Consider the following 18,619-nt stretch of genomic DNA (forward strand, 5'->3'; position numbering starts at 1 on the left):
TGCTTCCCCTCCCCTCCTCTTCTTCCTCCTTTCCTCTTCTCCCCTTCCCGTCTTCCTATTCTGTCCCCTTTACCCTGCCTTCTCCTCTTCTCTCCCCTTCTTCTTGATTTGATTGAATGATTTGCAAACTCTTGACCGTAAATTCATTAAGGGCAGGGAGTGTGACTGCTAATTCTCTTCTATTATATTCTCTAAGCTCTTAGAACAGTGCTAGTAAGTGCCGATAAGCATTCAGTAAATACCATTGATCAATTAATAAACACTGTTATTATTATACATACGGAAGGAAAAAATGCAGCAAGAAGTATCTTCAATAACAAGATGTTATCAAGAACATGAGTCACCTTTTTTATTTCCTACAGGACTTGTGGGAGCTTTGGAGTCAGAGGTCATGGGTTCAAATCCCGGCTCGGTCATTTGTCAGCTGTGTGACTTTGGGCAAGTCACTTAACTTCTCGGTGCCTCAGTTACCTCATCTGTAAAATGGGGATTAAGACAGTGAGCCCCACGTGGGACAACCTGATTCCCTTGTGTCTACCCCAGCGCTTAGAACAGTGCTCGGCACATAGTAAGCGCTTAGCAAATACCAACATTATTATTATTATTATCACTTAGACCAGGGCTTGACAAATTCTAAGGGAAAATAAAATTGAAAACAAGGACCGGGGTTATAATCCTGGTTTATAACATACGGCAGCATATTTTAACTTGCTGCATTTTTTCCTTCCTGAGAGGTTGCAGGGGGTAGGAAAGGGGAGAGGAGGTGGTTTGCAGCAGTCTTGAGGACTTAGAGGCTTTGCATCAAAAGTGGCAGAGGGCACAGGTCATAACCAGGATTGTTCTTACCCCTGAGAAGATGATAATAGTAACCCCTCTAATTTATAAAGTACTCCTGTTCCCAAACCCTTTAGAAAAAGATGGCCTATTTATCATTCATTCAGTCATATTTATTGAGTGCATACTGTGTACAGAACACTGTACTAAGTGCTAGGGAGAGTACAATAGAACAATAAACAGACACATTCTTAGCCCATAGTGAGTTTACAGTCTTATCGTCCCATATCATATCCTGGAGAGGTAGAGACTGAAGCATGGGTGACCCTCAAAGGCTACCATTATCTCTAAGTCTGCCAAACTAGAAGGCTATAGTTGAGAAGATACAGGACCTCTTGAAAAGAGCATGAGCTTGAGATTCAGAAAGACATGGGTTCTAAACCCAACTCTGCCATTTGCCTGATGTGTGACCTTGGTCAAGTCACTTCATCTCTCTTTGCCTCTGTTTTCTTATTTGTAAAATGTGAGGTTAACAGCTTTGTTCAGGATTCTCTTGGTTCTCTGGGATATTAGTTGATTTGGGGGAGTATAGCTTTGACCTTAATTTATTTCCCCACTTAGCAGTTGTTTTCACTTGAAATGTCTTCACACCACGAGAATAGTAAAGTGGATTCACTACATAATTTGGCTCCATAGATCCATGATAGGTATCTATTTTTTTTGTGTGTGTGTATGTGTGTGGAATTTATCTAGCCCTTTATGTTTATGGACACACATTCCATAATGATCGAATTAGCAAGAGTTTTGACCACACAGCAAGTGGGTTTCCTCTTGAGATTCGAACATCATTCAAAAATATGGTTAAGAGGTTACAAATGTTAGTATTCCACCGCTGTTCCTGCCACACAAATCTACCACCTACAGTATTTTTCTACCGTACATTTCCTAATGATGCTTCTGTTGATAGAAAGCCCCAGTCATTTTTTATTAATGGATGCTGTGACTTCTTTCTGGGCTCTCTCCATTGGCACAGTGTCGGCTGATTAAAGATGCTGTTTGAGTCAGAATATTCCTTGCATAACGATTGGCTACTTGGGATGGGTACCAGCTATTCTTTTCTGATAAAGAACAATGTATATAAATAAGGGTAAGAGATTTTCTTGATGTTCAAGGTCTTTGGTCCCTGAGTTACAGACTATAAATTCACTAGGTTGCATCTAACACACAAAACTTCCTTTTATGCTAAGGAAAGTTTTCTGTAAAACTTGATGGCAGAAAAATGCCTTCTTATCACTTATTATAATGACGATTTTCTTAACACCTGAGCCAGACCTAAGTTGACAGTAAAAGACTGAAGATGGCGTGAGTTTTTTGGTGATAAAATGAAGGTGATAGATTTCTATTGTTTGTCAAGACTAAAGTTGAGGGGGCTATAATCTTGTACGTGAAGGAACATGTCAACCAAATCTAACGTACTTTCCCAAGTGCTTACCACAGTGCTCTGCTCACAGTAAGTGCTCAATAAATAAGATTGATTGATATGAAGAATGCTATCAGAGTGAACACCAAATGGCTCACTATTCTCTTAGCACAAAAGCTAGGGGGAACCAAAGAAGCATGAGAAAAAAGACAGGTGGGCAAAAGACACAGTGAATAGTAAGCATATTTTCCACTCCAAGAAGATGTCTAGGGGGAAAATATCAGTGGGTTCAGGAAGGCTTTAGACAAATATATGAGTGATAGATCCAAGATGAGTTATTAGGGGGGAAAGGACAGGAATATTAAGTTGAGCTCACTGAGGGCAGGGGAACATGTCTTCCAACTCTGTGCTCTCCCAAGTGCTTAGCAAAGTGTTCCACACACACAGTAAGGGCTTTATAAATACCACTGGTGATGATGAGTTAGATTCATTGCCAGTAGATTTATAGTAGGTTAATAGAGGAAAGGTTAAGGGTGGTAGAAAATACATACTATTTCCCAGGCCTCTTATGGTACCCGCTAGAATGTGGGCTTGACCATGTTTGGCTTTTCTGATTTTATGATTGGTTTCTGGGAATAAAGGAAAGCAACACTGTGTGGGGTAAGGTGGAAAGGAGAAAAAGAGAGAGCCAAATCAGAGCTGCTGAGGACGGTTTCTCCCCATTCCCTCTGCCTCCTCTTCTAGATTGGAAGCTCACTGTGGGCAGGGATTACCTGTTATATTGTTTCATTGTACTTACCCAAATGTTTAGTACAGTGCTCTCCATACAGAAAGCGCTCCATAAATACCACTGATTGATTCCAAAGCTATAGGAAGGATGTAGTGGGAAAAGACAAATGCACTGGTAGAACTTACCCAAATCATCTTCTACTAGTTCTCTTGTGTCTTGTACATGATGTCCCTCTGGTCACTGCTCCCACTGCAGGAGGAGCCTGAGGGTGATATCAAACAAGAGATGACCATTTCGCCAAAGGATGACCTTCATCTGCTCTACTGGCAAGGGAAGGAGAAAAGGACAGATCAATTGGTGATGTTGATGAAGCACATATAATGATGATAATAACTGTGGTATTTATTAAGAGCTTACTATGTGCCAGGCACGGTACTAAGCACTGGGGGGAATACAAGCAAATCAGTTTGGACAGAGTCCCTTTCCCACATTGGGCTCCCAGTTTTCATCCCCATTTTACAGATGAGGTAATTGAGGCCCAGAGAAATGAAGTGATTTGCCCAAGGTCAGCCAGCAGACAAGTGGTAGTGCCAGGATTAGAACAATAAGCTTTGACTCCCAGGCACTCCAAGTATCTTCCTCCAAGAGAGTGTGGTTTTTTTCAGTTTTTTAATGGTATTTTTTAAATGTTTACTATTTGCCTGGCACTGAACTAAGCACTGGGGTAGTCCCACATCGGGCACACGGTCTTAATTCCCATTATACAGATGAGTTAACTGAGAAAAGTGAAGTGACTTGCCCAAGGTCATACAGCAGACAAGTAGCAGAGCCAGGTCTGTATGAGAATCTTTCAGTCTTTGCTTGGGGCAAGGCTAGGCTGCCCTAGCTTTCCCATTTGGAAAACTGGCCATCCTTATACACACAGATGCTGTTCACTCACTTGTTAGTCTCTTTCTCTCCCTGTCATTCCCATTTGACCTATATATCTTATGTTTCCTCAGTTTTCATTCCTATGACCCCTTCAATTCTTCATATTCTTCCTCTCACACCACTCCTTAAATGACTTTCTGTAGCTATATACAAGGGGAAGTTGTGTAAGCAAGCTATGTAGCTTTTGGAGATGGATTCTTTCTAAAGCCAACTGTACATTTATAACTCTACAATTCTACATCTAAAGAGAGGCAGGAGCCATGCACGTATCCTTCTTTCCTCTCCACCCCTCATCTTCCTCCATCTGGAGAAACACCAACTAGATCTTCCCAAACCATCCGTTTTCCACAGTGGGCTGAGTGCTTTCAGGAGGAACGCAGAGTATCTACCTCCTCTATTGTACTTTACTCTCCCAAAGGCTTAGTACAGTTTTCTGCACATTTTAAGCAAACAATAAATGTGATTATTTGATTTCTTGAGTGCTGAGAGGTTGCAGGGGGTAGGAAAGGGGAGAGGAGGTGGTTTGCAGCAGTCTTGAAGACTTAGAGGCTCTGACAGAAGACTCCTGGCAAGAGGAGGAGGAAAATTTGCATCAAAAGTGGCAGAGGGCACAGGTCATAACCAGGATTGTTCTTACCCCTGAGAAGATGATAATAGTAACCCCTCTAATTTATAAAGTACTCCTGTTCCCAAACCCTTTAGAAAAAGATGGCCTATTTATCATTCATTCAATCATATTTATTGAGTGCATACTGTGTACAGAACACTGTACTAAGTGCTAGGGAGAGTACAATAGAACAATAAACAGACACATTCTTAGCCCATAGTGAGTTTACAGTCTTATCGTCCCATATCATATCCTGGAGAGGTAGAGACTGAAGCATGGGTGACCCTCAAAGGCTACCATTATCTCACTATCTGAATGTGGTCTCTTTCCTAATCCTTGTTTGGATTACTCTAACCTTTCCACATAAATGATGCAGCTTCACCCACTATCCTAAATCTATCCCTACCCCCAAACCCATTCTAAGTATCTTCTTTGTTTTTCCTTTTAAGAGCTTTGGTTTGCTGGTCCTTTAGTTTTTAATGAGATTTAGAAAGAAAGTTGCTTTATGATTGAAGGTGGTATTCCTTTCATTATTATTATAGAAATAGCGGGTGGGAAAGAGTTATTGTTTCATTAAAGCTATACACTGCTAGGACATGGGAAGACTGTGAAGCCTAAGTCTGCCAAACTAGAAGGCTATAGTTGAGAAGATACAGGACCTCTTGAAAAGAGCATGAGCTTGAGATTCAGAAAGACATGGGTTCTAAACCCAACTCTGCCATTTGCCTGATGTGTGACCTTGGTCAAGTCACTTCACCTCTCTTTGCCTCTGTTTTCTTATTTGTAAAATGTGAGGTTAAATCCTTTTTCTCCCTCCTGCTGAGATTTTGAGCCCCATGGAGGAAAGAGACTGCATTCAGTCTGCATATATTGCATCTACCCCAGTGCTTGACACATAGTAAATACTTAATATCTCAATTATTATTATTATTCTGTGTGTGCCACCTGATGGCTGTCTTAGCCAGAGGCCCGATGAGAAGATCAGCATGTGGCTGGCATGATGGGTTCTGCTATAGCAGTGTGGTTCAGTGGAAAGAGCACGGGCTTGGGAGTCAGAGGTCATGGATTCGAATCCCAGCTCTGCCACTTGTCAGCTGTGTGACTGTGGGCAAGTCACTTAACTTCTCTGTGCCTCAGTTACCTCATCTGCAAAATGGGGATTAAAACTGTGAGCCCCACGTGGGACAACCTGATCACCCCAGCGCTTAGAACAGTGCTCTGCACATAGTAAGTGCTTAACAAATACCAACATTATTATAGGAAAGAGATCAATAATGGGCATCATTAACATGAGCCACAGTGCTCTGAACATAGTAACCGCTCAATAAATACTGTCAATAGATTGATAAACTGTCATTTGATGTATTCACATGGGCAGAACATCTGATTGACCAGCGGTAGGAGTGTCCAATAGCTCAAGCCTAGAAAAAGCCTTGCCACATTAGCCAGCAGAGCCCTGAGCTGGAAAGCCAGTTGCAATCATGGCGTCTCCATGCTTTCTGTGGTTCATTTCAATAGATCCTGCAGCAAGATCTATTCCATCCATCAGTCCACCTGCCTGTCTGCCTCCGTCTAGCTAAACGAGTCAATGAAGAGGCCCGGAAAATGACCATTCTGAGACTCCTGGTTACTCTGCAGCAGAGCATATACCCTTAGTCCTAGCTGGAGGATGGAGAAAGGAAGGCTTAAGAAGTGATGATGATAATTATGACTGTCCTATTTGTTAAGCACTTACTTACACTGTACTAAGTGCTGGGGCGGATGCAAAGTAATTGGGTTGGATGCAGTCCCTGACCCACATTGGGGTCACAATCTTCATCCCCATTTTACAGTTGAGGTAACTGAGGCCCAGCAAAGTGACTAGCCCAAGGTCACACAGCAGACAAATGGTGGAACTGCGATTAGAACCCAGGGCCTTCTGACTCCCAGGATTGGACAGCACTGCTTCATGGCAATGAGCAAAACCACTAATTTAAAGGCAAGCAGCATGACCGAACGTTCTCCTCACCCCCATTATGGGCCATATACCCAAGCCTAGTGCCACAGAAGGTGTTACTGTTACAAAACTGATGTGATACAAAGTGTGAAACCGAGTGTACGTCCAGACAAAGAGGCACCATTTTAAATAAATTTAAATCTCTTCAGGAAAGGACTACCCTCTATTTGCATTCTAACCTGTCTCCTTACTGTTGCTTCCTGTTGGTTTCAGGGTGATGCCTTTTTCCTCTTTTCCCCAGTAACTTAAGGGATCTCAGTCCATACCTTGAACAAATAAATATATGTGCAGTCTTATCTTCAGCAACCACTGAAGGAAGCACCGTATGATTGGTGTTTTGCTCTGAAAGCAGTCTTAGGTACTGATATATCAAATCTATGTGAGCTTAGTACACGGTCCCAGAGAACTACACTCTCTTTTCAGCCTAATGGGTCAGAAATCAGAAACCCAGTTATATTTTTCACTGTGCTCAATCCTCTTGAAACTGCCCTTTGGATTTAAACTCTGTCGGAGTGCTCTCTTTGGGAAGTCAATGTGTGCTCTCATTCATGCATGGCTAGGCTTTGAGGTAACTTCCTGTTGGGCTTGATATTGGTGGTAGTTCTACCTGTCTTTCTCCTTGGCCTGCACGTGACTTTGCTGAAAATAAGCCTGCTGCCTTCGCTAGCTGCAGGTCTGTCAGTAATTATTCCCCAGCCTTAGTGATTCTCAGTCATTCTTTATTGTTCTCCCTCAGCATGTCCTTTCATTGCTCATGTGCTGCCCTCCTTTCATTGCCCTTCTTCTTCTTCTTCTCCGTTTAGCAGCTGCTTTGGTGTCATCCATCTTCCTCCAATGCCTAGCCCAGCAGGACCGAGGCGCAGTAAGGATGGCTTCAATGCTGGGACGCTGGCTGTATTCCAGCATCTCATTATTGGTGATCTTGCCTTGTGAAGAAAGTAACTTTATGGCTGCCTGGTGCAGAAGGGAGTGTTGACCACATCGCCATTCGTGGATAAGATATCGCCATCAGTAGCCTCATCTCTGAAAATGAAGAGGTGGATTTGATATCTGGTGGGGAGGAACGTCCAGGAAGGTCTCCGTGCCATTGAAGAATGCTTCACCACAGCTCTTGAAGATCTTTTCTCTCTCTCACAAGCCTGAGGATGCCTGCTTCTACACTGTTGATTAGCCTCTCGAAGAATGAAACTCCTTCTTGACCCAGTTTTTGGTACGATGATGAATCATCAAGAGTCAAGCAATTAATGGATTAAGCGTCACCCCATCCAGTTATCAAAAGTTAAATCAACATCACTCCGAGTCAGTTAAAGCAGTCATCAAACATTCTTGAACTTTAGACCCAAGACCTAACTATAGCCTTCCTTAACCCTCACCCCTGCCCTCACCTAGTCTTTGGGGATTGATTTTGTTAATGATTAAACTTCAATTTTTTGACACCGTGGAAATGTGTCATAGCTTGACTATTAGTTTGATTTTCACAGACGTGTCATTCAACTCTGGAAGAACATTTTTTAACCATAAGCTGCCACACAGTTGAATGTAGTCATGACCTGAAGCTTTTCATTTTCAAAGAAAATCTTTGATATCATATTGGACTTTTGAGGAATTTGGGGGGCTTAACCTCAGGCCTAAGGCCGCTTGTGATTCTGAGCTCCTCCAATCCATCAATCAAAGGCATTTATTGAGCACCTATTGTGTGCTAATCATGACACTAATCACTTGGAAAAGTATAGTATTAGTAGTCATGAGGCTGCATTCAAGGAGCTTTAGAGTTTTTCTAGGGAGATAGACACTAAAATTATTGATAGGGAGCCAGTGGTCGAGGCAATAAAACATAGGCCTGGGAGCCAGAAGACCTGAGTTTTAATTCCAACTCCACCATTGGATTATTATCATTACAGTAAGCTCTTATTTATGTGTCAAGCACTGTTCTTAGCGCTGGGGTAGATACAAGTTAATCAAGTTGGACAAAGCCCTTATCCCACATGGGTCTCGCAGTCTGCGTAGGAGATGAAACAGCCTTGGAATTACCATTTGATAGTTGAAGAAACTGAGGCACAGAGAATAATAATAATAATGATAATGATGTCATTTGTTAAGTGCTTACTATGTGCAAAGCACTGTTCTAAGCGCTGCGGGGAGATACAAGGTGATGAAGTTGTCCCACGTGAGACTCACAGTTTTAATCCCCATTTTACAGATATGGTAACTGAGGCACATAGAGGTTAAGTGACTTGCCCAAACTCACACAGCTGACATGCAGCAGAGCCAGGATTAGAACCCATGACCTCTGATTTCCAAGCCCGGGCTCTTTCCACTGAGCCATATTGCTTCTCCAGTTAAATGACTGCCCCAATTCACATGGCATGCTATTGGGAGAGCTGGGATGAGAACCTGGAGCCTTTGAGACTCAGGCCTATATTGTCTCGACTAGGCCATGCTACTTCTCTACACTTTCATTCAATAGTATTTATTGAACACTTACTATGTGCAGAGCACTGTACTAAGCGCTTGGGATGAACAAGTCGGCAACAGATAGAGACAGTCCCTGCCGTTTGACGGGCTTACAGTCTAATCGGGGGAGACGGACAGACAAGAACAATGGCAATAAATAGAGTCAAAAGTCAAGAGTCAAGAGTCAATAAGCAGGCAATACACTTGCCTGCTGTATGGTCTTGGGTAAGTCACTTAACTTCTCCATGCTCAGTTTCCTCAAGTGCAAAATGGGGATTCAAAAACTGTGCTTCCCCCTACTTGACTGTGAGCTGATGTGGGGCAGGGACTGTATCCAGCCTGATTTACTTGTATCTACCCCAGGGTTTAGAACAGTGCTTGACACAGAGTGAATGCTTAACAAATACCATAAAAAATCAAGAAGAGGGGATATATACCTAGGCTGTAAGCCCCTTGAGGGATGGATCATGCCTACCAATTCTATTTTACTCTCCCAAATGCTTAGTATAGTTCTCTGCAAAAGGTAATCACTCAAATAAATATCAGTGATTGACACTGCTTAAGTAAGGTATTTTCATAATGGTTTGGGCAGTTATTGAGAATACAAAAGTAATTTGGTGGCATAGAAACGATGAAGTGGCAGTTGTGGGGGACATAGATTGGGGAGACCAGCAATTACTCAGTGCAGTCCTCCTGAAGGAGATGTGACTTCAGCTCTTCCTACTTTCTTGAATGTCTTCCTCCTGGAATTGATGTTTCCTAAGTCATGTCTTCAACATACAACATAAAGCAGTTTCTGAATATTTTGAGGTTTAATGGCCATTTAATTAGTGCATATAATAGGCATTGTTTGCCTTTTGACAAAAACCTGTTGCTCCCTCCTGTCTTCTGCTGCCCCTCTGCTCTGAGTAATCTTGTATTAGGCAATAGGTCTTAAAATGCCAGCTAAATGAGAAGAGGATGTGCTGGTTCTTCTTTTAATCTCAGTTTCAAAGCTTCCACTAAAATTCCAAGCATCCTAAAAAATTCCTAAAGGACCAGAAGCATTTTCTAAAACTAGCATCTGCAATCCTTTCGCATCTTCAAGAGGGGTTGCATAAATATAGCGAATAAAACTTGACCTATTACAAAATTTGGCTTCATTGAATGTGATGCCATCAATCCTTTCATTTAAGGACCTTTAGAGTTTTAATCATTTTAGACTTACTTTAGCTGTCAGAGTCAAAGCCTTCTGATAATATGAAATGCTTTGGTAAGGTCAGTGAATGTCATGTGGAGATCTTGATGTTGTTTCTTGCTTTCTCTTGTACCTGATATGCTGCCACAATCGTGTTTGGTAGAGATCCGTGATGATTTGTCAACTGGGGACTCGACCCACAGTGCAACCCTCAAAAGAGGGGGCAATGTCAGAATCTCAGTGGTTTTGTAAATTCGCAGTTGCTTCGTGGAAATTTTTTCACTGGATTTAAATTCATGTTAAATTGACAGAAACGTGGTGATAAGATCTAGTCCACACCCACATGTTCCCCGCCCAGGATAAATTCTCAAGGCCTCCTTTTGCTGTGTCCTTTACAGCTATATTAAATTTCAAGGACCTCATAGTAAATGCTGTGAATTAGAGTCATCATCCTGAGAGATCTCTGGGAAGCTATGGGCATGGGAGTCAGAAGAACCTGGTTCTAATCACTAAACGTCACTAAAATTCACCCTTTCCTCTCCATCCAAACTGCTACCATGCTAATCTAATCACTTACCCTTTCCCACCTTGATTACTGTATCAGCTTCCTTGCTGACCTCCCAGCCTCCTGTTTTAGCCCACTCTAGTCCATACATAACTTTCCTCCCTGGATCATTTTTCTACACAAACATTCAGACCGTGTTTCTCGACTCCTCGAGAAGCTCCGGTCGTTTTCGGTACACCTCCACATCCAAAAGGAACTTCTCACCCTTAGCTTCTCACCCTTAGCTTTAAAGCAGTCAAACACCTTGCTCCTTCCTTCCTCATCTCACTACTCTCTTACTACAATCCAATCCGCACACTTTACTCATCTAATTGTAACTTTCGCACTGTACCTCAGTCTCAGTCTATCTTGCCAACACCCTGCCTCTGGCCTGGAATACTCTACCCGCTCATATCCTGTGGACAATTCCTCTCCCTCCATTCAATTACTCTTCTCCAAGAGGCCTTCCCTGCTTAAGCCTTCTTTTCATTTTCTTCAACTCCCTTCTTTGTTGCCTTGACTTGCTCCCTTTATTCATCCCCCCTCCCAGCCCCACAGCACTTATTTACGTATCCATAATTGATTTATTTATATTGTCTGTCTTTCCCTCTAGACTATAAATTTACTGTGGGCAGGGAATGTGTCCGTTATACTGTTATATTCTATTCTCCCAAATGCTTAGTACAGTGGTCTACGCACTGTAAGTGTTAAATAAATACAATTGCCTGGCTCTGCCACTGTCTGCTGTGTGACCTTGAGCAAGTCACTTAACTTATCTGTGCCTCAGTTACCTCATCTGGAAAATGGGGATTGACTGTGAGTCCCAGATGGGATGAGGACTATGTCCAAGCTGATTAACTTGTATTTACCCCAGCGCTTAGTACAGTGCCTGGCAAAGTAAATGCTTAACAAAAACCATTAAAAAAAATCTTTGGCTAAGTTGGTGCTAGTCAGTGGAGAGTAGTAAGGTGTATTGATGGTCTCTGAAGTTGCTTTCTTGTCTTTTTGACTGGATGTGGAAGTGATGGCAGGGTTCTTTACATGGGCAGGGAATATGTCTGCTAATTCTGTGGTATTGCAATAATAATAATAATAATGGAATTAAGCACTTACTGTGTGCCAAGCATTTATTTTAAGAGCTGGGGTAGACACAAGGTAATTAGGTTGGACACAGTCCCTGTCCCACATGGAGCTCACAGTCTTGATCCCCATTTTACAGATGAGGTAACCAAGTCTCAGAGAAGTTAAGTGACTTGCCTAAGGTCACACAGTGGACAAATGGCAGAGCCGGGATTAGCACCCACATCTTCTGACTACCAAGCCCGTGCTCTTTCTACTAGCTCACACTGCTTCTATAGCCCTGTACTCTCTGCATTGTATTTTTGCAGAGATTTCCTACACTGTACTCTCCCAAGCACTTAGTACAGTGCTCTGCACATAGTAAGGAGTCAGTACATACCATTGATTGCTTGAGGCATTTTCTCATCTAAATGTATTGAAGTGCCTGAGATGCTTAAACAAATGTTCATTTATCTGTGTTGCCTTTACTAGTGAGGACTTTCTCATTCTTCATGGCTCTTTCTGCAGTCTGGCCCCTGAATGGAGCATGGTCTAAAGCATTTGAATTTGGTGGATCCTTTAGACACTGTCAAAGCTGGAAGAAGGTGAACTAAGGAGTTACCTGAAGTATTTTTGCTTTCTCCCAAATTCCCACCCAGCCTTTTATTCTTTCTTCCACATCAGGTATGTTGGAAATGACAAGTTGAGGAAAAGGGTTATGTGATGGAATTAGCCTTTAAGAAAATGCTTGTTTCAGTTCTATCTTGATTAATTAGTTTTCCCACCTCTACATATTTGTTATAATGCACATTGGATTTAGTTTCTTTTTTTCCTGCAGAGTCTTATAACCTTAGAAGGCAGTTTGATTCCTCATTTAAACTGAGAAAAAACAATTGGATATGCATATGAGTTTAGTGCTTAAATAGTGGAGAATATAAATTGACGTGAAGGAAAGTTATGGGTGGCTGTGATTAGAAGTACAGAGAAGCAGCATGTCATATTAGATAGAGCATGGGCCTGGGGATCAGAATGACCTGGGTTCTAAACCCAGCTCTGCCACCTGTCTGCTGTGTGATCTTGGGCAAGTCAATCAGTGTTTCTGTGCCTCAGTTACCCCATCTGTAAAATGGGGATTAAGCCTCTGAGCCCCATATAGGACATGGGCTATGTCCAATCTGATTAGTTTGTCTCAGTGTTTAGTACAGTGCTTCATACAAATACCATTAAAAATAGATGGCACAGAAGTCTTGAAGTGGTAGGAGGTGGAATATAACATGGGGACAAGAGGAATAATCAGGGCTGGCTTCCAGGAGGAAATGTTACCACAGAAAGGCTAATGATCTTTGCTATCTTTTATTTCCCTGGAAGGTTTAAGTGTTTTTTAGTTAAATTAGCATGTTCATGACCAGGCTGGCCTAATTGAAAGAGCTTAGGTCTGGGAGTCAGAGGACCTGGGTTCTAATCCTAGCTTTGACTGTTGTCTGATGTGTGACCTTGAGCAAGTCACGTAACTTCCCTGTACCTCATTTTCCTCAACTGCAAAATGGGAAGTCCATGACTGTTCCCCCTCCTACTTAGACCATGAGTCCCATGTGGAACAGGGACTTTGTCTAACCTCATTAACTTGTATCTACCCCAGCATTTAAAATGATGACTAACACATAGCTTTTAAAAGGTGCAATAATAACTATAATAATGATAGCAATGAGAAAAAAATTGAGCAAAATTCCCTGCAAGCATAGTACTTATATGGTGTCCAAAGTATATACATGTATTAGGCCAACAGAAATCAAAAGAAAAATTTGAAATGATTAAATGTATCCATTTCAAGTTACACATTACTTTGCATAGTTGATATCGGTGTAATTAGTCATAGTTCTCATAATTTATTGAAAAAGATGCTCACCCCCTCTAGTGTACTGCAATGATGAATGTTGGGAGTACAATTTTGGAAGCCGGAATCAGGAAAATTAGTAACAGTTGGAAAATTAGCATGTATATCAATAATGTCCTTCCTCTGACATCTGAAAACTGAAATTATATGTCATATTCTGCATAACAGGAGAGATCACACATTAGAACTTCAACCTGCTATATAATCAATCAGTCGGTGGTATTTATTGAGCACCTACTCTGTGCAGAGTACTGTACTAAGCGCTTGGGAGAGTACAACACAGCAGAGTTCCTAGACATGTTCCCTCCCTACAATGCAAAACATGCAGGATGCTCTTACTATATAGGAAATGTTTAAAATCCTCTCAAACATTTGAGTAAATCTCTAGTAAATATTTAAACTCTGTATAACTAGTCACAAATAAATTAAGCTGATTTTATGCAGTCTCTCTAATTAGAAGGGCACAGCATTTGTTGAAACGTGATTAGTATTATTCATTAAGCAAAAAAAAAAAAATTCTCATTTGTATCTTATTATCACTATTCTGCATAAACCAACACAATTTGTCATGAACTCCCTCATTTGCTGTATCCTCAAAAAGCAGATTATGCTTATTTTTCATTTGGACAGTGGAAAATCAAGCCAGGTGTTTGGCAGCACCAGAGTGTTCAGGTGTAACTGTGCCAGTGATGGTACATTACTAGCAGCGTGGATGAAGAATGAGGCATGGAGAATCTTGGGACTGAGGTGCCTTGAGGCCTGTCCCTTCAGAGTGGTCCTGCTGATGAGACAGGTGTTGTATGGAACTGAAGAAGGGGGGAGGAGGGGGGAAACTTTTTTGTGAAGTCAGCCTTTCACCTTCAACCAGAACTGAAACTGCGTGCACCTCCTCCCGCTTGCATTTGAGCCCTCGGCGTGTGAAGCAGGAGCCTCCACATTGGTGCTTTTGTCTTTCCCACTGCCGAGGAGGCATAGAAATTCAGATCCACGAGAAGTCTAAAATGTCCGTCTGTCTAGATGGATAATCACCTAATGTATTTAGCTTTGTCGGTTCACGGGTATTGAAAGAGAAGAGATGGATTGTACGGTATGATCTGGATTGATGGAGCGTCTGTACTTTATTTTCCCCTCTCCTCTTGCTTCTGTAAAATTGTTGTTTGCTAGTTGCAGCCTCCACTGATGCTCGACCCTGATGCCGTGTGTGTTTCTGACAGGGGTAGGTGATGCTGAAGCTGTGGGATCTATAAAACGGTGAAGTCGGGATTTGGAAGTCATATATCTTAAGGCAGTGGTGCCTTAAATAATATACAGTGGGTTGGAGTTCTTTTAGGTTCCCTTCTAACTCCTCCTGCTAAGTCAGTGCCCTGTCGTTACTTACAGCTGCAGTTTTAATGCTTCTTTGGGGTTTCACTCCTGTCTTCAGAGCGGTTTCCGTATACGGCCAAGGGACTGTCTTATCTTGTTTGGGATTCATGTACCTCGGCTTTCGCATTGCTATTCTGGTCTCGTGATGGGAATGTGGGTTGTCCAATTCCACGCTTTTGGCATTCGTTTTGAGCTGGAATAGGTACCTGGGAGATTTCCCAAATAGATCGGCTATGTAAATGTAGAACTACTAGCTAAATATAGATTGACTAATGTAGCGCTCCCAAGCCCGAGGCAAAATTGGACTTAGTGAATGATTGGATGGATGGGAGACCAAGTGTGAAACATTCAAGGTGTTGCTGAAACTAAGAGTGGATGATTCAATTGGCATTCTCGATAGGTTTGAGTGTAGTGCCCTAGAGGAGAAATGAAAGGGGTCATTGTCACTTTAAGAGAATAATAAATCTCAGTCTTGGCTTGTAATGGGGTTCCGAGATGAATAACACAATTATAAAATGAGGAGAATATGATCAGAGAATATGCTGTGTGTTTTCCTTTGCTGGTGGTGTGCATTTCTGGTCCACTCTGAACCAGTGTCCGAGGGTGGTTCAGAATCTATTTTATGGGTAGGGAGGGGAAGTAATAATTATAGCATTTATTAAGTGCTTACTATGTACCAGACACTGTACTAAGCTCTAAGGTGGATACAAGTCAATTGGGTTGGACACAGCCACTGTCTTAATCCCCATTTTACAGATGTGGTAACTGAAGCACAGAGAAGTTAAGAGGCTTGCCAAAAGCCACACAGCAGACAGGTGGAGGACCCAGGTTTAGAACCCCATCCTGCCCGCTACCCACTAGGTCGTGCTGGCTTCCACAAGTAGGAAGTAGGGGAACTGGGGCAGGGCGGATCTGTGGCAAGTTCTTATTCATTTGCCTTGTAGGAAAAAAAAATTGTGGTACTTGCTAAGCGCTTACTATGAACAAACACAGTCAGTCAATTATATTTATTGAGCACTTACTACTTGCAGAGCACTGTACTAAGCACTGGGGAGAGTACAATACAAAAATAGACACATTCCCTGCCCACAATGAGCTCACAGTCTACAGGGGCAGACAGACAGTAATATGAATGAACAAATTACAGCTATCCTCTAGACTGTAAGCTTGTTGTGGTCAGGAAATGTCTGTTTATTGTTGTATCATGCTCTCCCAGTAAGTGTTCAATAAATATGATTGAATATTAAAGTGCTGTGGGGCTGAGATGAGGATAAATAAAGGGAGCAAGTCATGGCAATGCAGAGAGGGAGAAGAGGAAAAGAGAGCTTAGTCAGGGAAGGCCTCTTGGAGGAGAGGTGCCTTAGGTAAGGCTTTGAAGTGGAAGTTAGTGGCAGGAGAGTGAAGTATGGACTGGAGCGAGGAGAGACAGGAGGCAGGGAGGTCAGCAAGGAGGCTGATGTGGTAGTCAAGACAACAACACTTTACTAAGTAATAAACCCGCATGAGGCTCACTGTCTAAGTAGGAAGGAGAACAGGCATTGAATCCCCATTTTTCAGATGGGGGAACTGAGGTTCAGAGAAATTGTCACTTGCCCAAGGTCACACAGCACACAAGTAGCAGAACTGGGATTAGAACCCAGATCCTCCGACTCCCAGACCCGGGCTCTTTCCACTTGGCCATGCTGCTTTTCCAAAAAAGAGCAAAAAGATGAGCCCAAGTCCTGTGGACACCTCTTTTTTCCTTTTCTCCCCTGGATTAGGTGTAGGCTTCTGACTGGGCTAGGGTTTTGCCAAGCAGAAAGAACTGGAGGATGGGGTGGTTGGGGGGGAGGGAAACTTTCTGTCTTCTCTCTATTGAATCCATTTTATTCATTTTAAAATACACTGGTGATAACTTATTCTTGAAGAGTACAAGGCTAATAATCATCATTTACCACTTGCAGAGGAGCATACTAAGGACTGGGATGTTGACTTTCTAACTGTGGGGGTGCCTCAAGGTTCAAATCTGAGTCTCCTTCTATTTTACATCTACAGCCATTCTCTTTGCTTCAGATGCCATCTCTATATGGATAATTCTCAGATCTCCTTCTCCAACCCTGATCTCGCTCCATCCCTGCATTCTCACATTTCCTCCTCCCTTCTGGCCATCTTTACTTGAATGTTCCATGTACTCATGGAACATGGAACAGGTTTTTCCTATGTCCAAAGCAGAACTCCTTGTCTTTCCACCAAACCCTGTCACCACGAGACTTGCCCATCACAGTAAGCCACACCACCATCCTTTCGATTTCCCAAACCCGAAACTTAACCATTATTCTTGACTCGTTCCTTTTCTTCAGTCCATCCATTCAGTGTCATGAAATCCTGTCAGAAACTCCTTACCTTAGTAACTACTAAGGCACTCAATCAGCTCTCTCCTTCTCCATCTAGACTGTAAGCTCACTATGAACAGGGGATCTTGGTGTCATCCTTGACTCGTCTCTCTCGTTCACCCCACACATCCTATCCGTTACCAAGACCTGTCGGTTTCACCTCTACAATATCGCCAAGATCCGCCCTTTCCTCTCCACCCAAACGGCTACCTTACCGCTACGGGCTCTCGTTATATCCCGGCTAGACTACTGTGTCAGCCTTCTCTCTGACCTCCCTTCCTCCTCTCTCGCCCCGCTCCGGTCTATTCTTCACTCTGTTGCCCGGCTCATCTTCCCGCAGAAACGATCTGGGCATGTCACTCCCCTTCTTAAACAACTCCAGTGGTTGCCTATCAACCTCCGCTCCAAACAAAAACTCCTCACTCTAGGCTTCGAGGCTCTACATCACCTTGCCCCTTCCTACCTCTCCTCCCTTCTCTCTTTCTACCGCCCACCCCTCACACTCCGCTCCTCCGCCGCCCACCTCCTCACCGTCCCTCGGTCTCGCCTATCCCGCCGTCGACCCCCGGGCCACGTCCTCCCGCGGTCCTGGAACGCCCTCCCTCCTCACCTCCGCCAAACTGATTCTCTTTCCCTCTTCAAAACCCTACTTAAAACTCACCTCCTCCAAGAGGCCTTCCCAGACTGAGCTCCTCTTCTCCCTCTCCTCCCTCTGCCACCCCCCCTTTACCTCTCTGCAGCTAAACCCTCTTTTTCCCCTTTTCCCTCTGCTCCTCCACCTCTCCCTTCCCATCCCTACAGCACTGTACTCGTCCGCTCAACTATATATATGTCCATTACCCTATTTATTTTGTTAATGAATTGTACATCGCCTCGATTCTATTTAGTTGCCATTGTTTTTACGAGATGTTCTTCCCCTTGACTCTATTTATTGCCATTGTTCTTGTCTGTCCATCTCCCCCCGATTAGACCGTAAGCCCGTCAAACGGCAGGGACCGTCTCTATCTGTTGCCGACTTGTTCATCCCAAGCGCTTAGTACAGTGCTCTGCACATAGTAAGAGCTCAATAAATACTATTGAATGAATGAATGAATATGTCTGCTAATTCTGTTGTGCTGTACTCTCCCAACCACTTACTATAGTGCTCTGCAAATTGTAAAAACTCTAGATACCACTGATTGATTGATTGATTGATTGATTGATACTTGGACTCACTGATCTGCTGCCCACCCCACACACTTTACTCCTTTAACACCAACCTACTCCTTGTAACTCAATATATTACCTTAATTTATAC

General features: G+C 42.8%; 1 long non-coding RNA gene across 1 annotated transcript in view; it reads left to right on the forward strand.

Moving 5' to 3' along the window:
• Window positions 1–7,891, forward strand: part of LOC114811364 — a 54,463-nt gene extending 46,572 nt beyond the window's left edge. The window contains exon 2 of the long non-coding RNA XR_003759069.1: window positions 7,261–7,891. This is a non-coding gene — a long non-coding RNA (uncharacterized LOC114811364). The remainder of the gene's footprint in view (window positions 1–7,260) is intronic.
• Window positions 7,892–18,619: the final 10,728 nt, after the last annotated feature.

Source organism: Ornithorhynchus anatinus, chromosome 4 (assembly GCF_004115215.2).
Source record: "Ornithorhynchus anatinus isolate Pmale09 chromosome 4, mOrnAna1.pri.v4, whole genome shotgun sequence".
NCBI lineage: Eukaryota > Metazoa > Chordata > Mammalia > Monotremata > Ornithorhynchidae > Ornithorhynchus > Ornithorhynchus anatinus.